We start from the raw sequence: 6,000 nt of genomic DNA on the forward strand, positions 1-6,000 counted from the left end.
ACGAATACCGCCTCCGCCGGAGAGACCAATGGCGCCGCCTGTGCGCTGTGCGAGTTGCTGGCCGTGAAGCTTGGAACCGGGGGAGGCCCCTGTTGGCCGCCCGCAATCCACGTCGTCAGCCCATGAATCAACGTAGGCACGATGGCGTTGAGCATCGTTCCAAGTTGTTGTTGCACTTGCTCTTGGACAAGCTCCGAAATCCGCGCCACTTGTGCCTTGAGTTCTTCAACCTCGCGCGTCTGGCTTGCCGAGCTGGTCTTTTTCTCCTTCCGCACACCAGCGGTATAGTATGACCCCCATTTTGTGCACAAGCCTTTGCCGGCCACATGACCAGCTGATGTCGGCTTAGTGAGCTTATCCTTGTTTTTCATTATGTTCAACGCCCTATTTAAAGGGGTTCGAAAGGGGAGCTCTTAGACGACCCCGCGCTACTTCTTTCAGTGTACTGCGAATGGAACGTGAACCATTTAGAAATATTGGGGATTAATTAGAGTGCAACCATATGGAGGTAATTACGCGGGGGTGTATTCCTTACCAGAAGAAGCTCAAGCTCCCTGGTCTTCAGATCCGTGGTAAGCTCCTTTGTTATCGGGTCCTCCTTGTACCGGGCCCTGACATAGTTCCTGGTCTGCTTGTCACCGTTGTATTTCTCGAAGCGGGGCGGTAGGCCTTGCTCGGCATGCTCCGCGTCCTCCTTGTCCCATATAGGCTCCGCCACTCTGTAACCGCCGGGACCGAGTTTGTGTTCCCCTAAGTTCAACTCCCGCATTTCTTTCCCCCACTGACTTGATTCAGAGGTTGCACTGCTCTCGCACTTGATCTTGAACTCCTTGTACTCATCTTCGCTCATCAAAGGATATTTCGCCTTGATCTTTTCATAACTATCACCTTTATCAATCATTCTCTTCACCGCGCTTTTCCAAGTAGACAGGGCCGTGCTCATCTTCGTGAGGGTAGCACTGTTCACTTTATTCCCTAAGAGGCGTGTGTTTTCAAATTCGGCGGGGAACTTGTATCATTCGTGCAGCTTCGTGAAGAGGAGGTTGCGCAAATTCCCTCGGTCCTTATGCCTAAGGTTCTCGGTGTTGATCGAGACGGTGCTCTGGAGAATGCACCCGAGCTGAAGCGAGTACCCCTTGACTATATGTTTGGGCTCCGTTGGATTCCCGTCGGAGTCCACTTGAGTGAATTCCTCCTTGAGGGTGCGGAGCGCATTCGGGCGCCGGTCCTTCCTTTGCTTCTTCGGTTGGCTGCCATCTGTGTGTGCGCCACCATCATCAGTGGTGGCATCCTCGGTGGCACCATCAGTGGTGTCATCCCCGACGCCACTAGGGGTTTGTAATCAGGATCGGTGTCTTCCGCGGCGTCCACATAGCGGTGAGGTTGTTCCTCCATCTCCTGGGACAGCTCCCAGAATTGCTTGCCGCCCGAACCACCGGCCTCATCGTTGTGGGCCATGTTTCGCTCTAAATAGGAAAAAAGTTTGGTCAAAAAGTTGGTTATTGTCAAGGAACAAGATCATGGTCTCATCATTTAGGGTTTGTCGACACCGAGGCACCCTAAAAGCCTAAGCTTTCATCATTTAGGTTTTGTTGACGCCGAGGCACCCTAAAAGCCTAAGCGTACATCATTTAGGTTCTCATCGGCACCGAGGCATCCGGGGCAGCCAAGTTAAGTTTTCATCATTTAGGGTTTATCGATGCCGAGGCACCCTAGGTTGGGCCTAATCACTAGGCACTAATCACTTGGCTCTATTGCCACCTATGTTGGGTTTATCATCTAGGGTTTATCGATGCTAAGGAGAATTCTAAGTTGGGCCTAATCACTTGGCTCTATTGCCACCTATGGTTAAATGCAGGAATAATAAAGGGGCAGATGATCCTACTTAATTAAGTACTAAGATACCCCGGCCCATGCATTATCGCAAGTACCCCATATGTCCTATTTTTAGCAAAGTCATGCTAAAATTCACGGAAAATTTCAGCATGACCTTTGCTGAAAATAGGACATATGGAGTACCCGAATTTGCCGGAACGGAAGTTAATCGACATTCCGGCAAACTCAAGGGCCTCTCGAGGTACCTGCAAATTCATCACGACACGATGGTTGGAGACAAAACCCAGCAAACTAGCACCACAATGTGCCTCTACTTTCATATGGATGAAAAGGCCATAGACCATATGGTCCTCCGCTTTCATATGGACAAAAATCAGCTCAACTTACGTGAGCTTCCATTCCAGATCTAATAGCAGCAAGTTGTTCACTTGTAGCTCAACTTATGTGAGCTGCCTTCAAGAAAAGAAATCTGCAGTGGCACATCTGCTCTCTGAATACATTGGCAAGAAACAAAACAACACCTAGTACCATCCATCTGCTATGGCCGTATAATGCAGTTTAACTAAGCACTAACAGGTAATTATATAACAGAAAACTTGGCACGTACGTGTCACTTAGCTTGGGTAAGCAACATACCTCGTCCTCTTGGTTAGTCCAAACAAGCTGTATGCTGAGCCTCAACTCACCACCTGCACATTTTACAGCACCCATGAAATGAAAAAATAAACATAATTGTCAACCAACAAAACCAAAACACAAACAGGACTTCAAATTTTCACGATCAGGAAGAAAAACAGGGTTTTCAACTACTATATTTAGTTTCATGGCATCAGTTGAACAGTTCAAAAAGAACAAGCTTCATTTAAATATCTTGCTGCTAACAAACATAACTAATGTCAGTACTCAAAAAATAGAGTGACCACACAGGGAACAAACAAACTATTCACTCTTTATTTCTTCAGAATTGGACCAGACAGAGAACAACTCCTTGGAAGCAAACTTATATGAAAAGGTTCAGCAACTTGAAACGTAACTCTTATATGAAAATCTTCTGTATGATCAAGTAAGCAGAGCACATGTATATACCTATATCACTGTCTTGGAGCCAACAAATGCCTCAATTTTTCTCCGACCGTGATCGAACCTGATCGCCTATGCTTCTTCTTTCACTCTCCTGCATAAAGTTATTGTTACTACCTGGGAAGGATTATATGCTTGTTTACCACTACTAATACCATTTTTTAATATAATCTTCATTCTCCTGCTATTTCTATTCTTACAAGTGTTGATGCCATAGTGTCTCAGGTTCTTCCTAGTTAAAACATGTGATTTTGAGAAGGAATTTGCCCAATTTTCACAGGGAGACAAAACTTAGCTAAAAATTTGATATAACAAGTAGTCCATGAAATTATATTTCCTCTAGGCAAAGTAGAAGATATTATTTTGTTTTTCCTCTAAGGTAAAGGAAATAGCCATCACTTTGAAGTGTCTAATAGATGAAATAATGCATGAGTTAGAAAGATATGTGCAAGTGTCTGAAGGCATCCTGTGAAGCAGAGCTTCCAAATTGATCTTCTTGAAACATTGTTACTAAGTAAGGCTTAATTTCATATTTCTGCAAACTAAGGTAAACCAATTATTACATGCATAAATTTCTCATTTGGAGAAGCCAAGTATCAAAGGTTTCGAACCATGAGAATTTATTGCATTTTTCGGTGACAACACGGCTAGGAAAAAAAGACTCTGATACAGAGACTAATGACGCGATGCCCCCCTCCCTTAGAGGCATTATCACAAACACCTATCAAGCACAATCCTTTCACATGTAAACTTGAGCATGCTCTGGAAAAATCACGCAGCAAGCAAAAAATTGAACAGAGGATGCAAGAGGAAGGAGGGAGGGGGATGAGGGAAGAGGGAGGAAGGACGAAGGAGTGGTGGCTACCTGCCTACGGACTGGTTGCCAGCATAGCTCCGGGCGGCAGCGTTGCTGGGCAGGAGCGCCTGCTCCAGGGAAGGGGCGCCGTTGGTGGGAGCGGCTGCTTGATGGGGGGAGGCGCTGCTGGGGTCCTGTACTGGAGGCGGGGCAGCGGAGGGTTCGGCCGGCTGGGCGCGCCGCGGCGGTGGGCCGGCAGCAGTGGCGGCGGCTAGGAACCCTAGCTGTCACGCTCGGGAGGGAGGTTGACGCAGGCGGGGCCGCGGGGGGAGGGGGACGGCGAGGGCGCGGGCGCGGGCGGAGGGGGGACGGTGAGGGAGGTGGTCGGGTGCGGCGGGGGAAGCGAGCACGGCCGGGGACGGCGAGCACGGGGGAAGTGGTGGGCGGTGGTGGTCAGGCACGGGTGAGACGAGGCAGGGGAGGGATTAGAGAGAAATGGAGATTGGGGATTTTAGTGTGGGGGGAGGCTTAGCAATGGCGCACCACCCAGGGGTGCACCATAAGTACATCCATAGCAACGGCGCACCACCGAGGGGTGCGCCATAAGTAATTTAATCTAGCCCGACTTGTGAGGTTATATACAACCTAACCCTACCTACAACAGACCCCGCTCACTAGCCCGAATGGTCAATACGCAGCACACACACCAGGAGGTCCTGGGTTCGATTCCCAGGCTCCCTAATATTTTTTTATGCATTTTAAATCCTGTTTCGTATTTATTGGTGTTTAAATATGTTCAAACTTGTTTAAATCATAACAGTTATATTTTTTTATAAAAACAGTAATAACCCCCCCCCCCCCCAGGGGTGCGGGGTGCCGGGTGCTTGTCGGCAGCGGTGGAGCGGGGGAGGGTTGCGGTGGGTCGCTGGCGGCGGTGGAGCTAGCTAGCGGGGGAGGGTGCGGGTGGGATCGAGATCGAGATGGAGGGGGAATCGAGATCGAGATGGAGGGGGATCGAGATCAAGTGTCCTCATGAATTCAAAAGGTGCCCATGAAATTTAAAAATATTCATGATATCAAAAAGTGCCCATGAAATACACTCGAGAAATGAAGACTACGATTTAAATACAATCGATCTTAGCTAGCTATCTGTTCACAATCTTCTTGCCCTTCTTTTTCGCAAATGGAGTTCTTCTGTGGAACGGACGTCCTTTAGGTAGGGTGGTCCTGCTTCTTCTTGTGGTGTGTGCTGCTACTTCATCGTCGTCGTCATGTTCAATCTTCAGGTCGCCGTACTTGTCGAAGTCTTTCTCATTGGCTACTCCATCCATTCCGATGATCTTCCTTTTGCCTCTCCTCACGACAACACGACTGGGCTTTGGCGGGTCGGTAATGAAGAAGCATTGGTCCACTTGGGAAGCCAGTACCCATGGCTCAATTTTCGTGGTGACGTTTGCGCCCGCGGTCTTGGATTTGGCTTCGGGTATAACCATGGTGGTGAAATACCGGTCTTCTTATAGGACGCTCTTGGCCCATCTGACACGGAACATCGGGACCTTCTCTCCAGCGTAGCTCAGCTCCCAGATCTCCTCGATCCTTCCGTAGTATCTGTCCTTGTCGTTGCCGGTGTAGGATTCCATCGTTACCCCGGAGTTCTGATAACCATCGCTCTTCATGTCCTTGTCCTCGGTGTAGAATGTGTAGCCGTTGATATCGTACGCCTCATAGGTCATCAGGTTGTGCTCGGCGCCCTGTGACAAGGCGAATATGAGTTGTTCTTCCGTGGAAGAATACTCATGTAAAGGGTACGACAGAAGCTTCTGCTTGAACCAACACGTGAAACATGAGTTGTGCTCTTTGAGTATATCTCCGTCCGTCCTCTGTTGGCCTCGGTCATTTTACGTCTTCTCAATAAAGGTTTTGTGCTCTAACACCCAAGGATCGACCACGTATATGTGTTGTAGCGCGACTAGGTTTGCTCTTTCAAAGTCGGCGAGTTGACCCTCGAAGTCGACATGCATTTCGCGGCGACCCTCACGGTGACCCCATCCAGCGAGCCTGCCGAGGTGCCTGTTGACGGGCAGACCAACGGGGTTCTCGATGCCTAGATAATTCGTGCAGTAGGAGATGCACTCTTCAGTCAGAAATCCCCTGGCTATACTTCCCTCTGGACGTGACATGTGGCGAACGTATCCTTTGATGACACCATTCATCCTTTCGAATGGCATCATGCTGTGCAGGAATGTCGGCCCGAGTTGGATGATATCCTCCATGATATGGACCAGCAG

The sequence above is a fragment of the Triticum urartu genome, chromosome 7, assembly GCF_003073215.2.
Source record: "Triticum urartu cultivar G1812 chromosome 7, Tu2.1, whole genome shotgun sequence".
In the NCBI taxonomy this organism is placed as follows: Eukaryota; Viridiplantae; Streptophyta; class Magnoliopsida; order Poales; family Poaceae; genus Triticum; species Triticum urartu.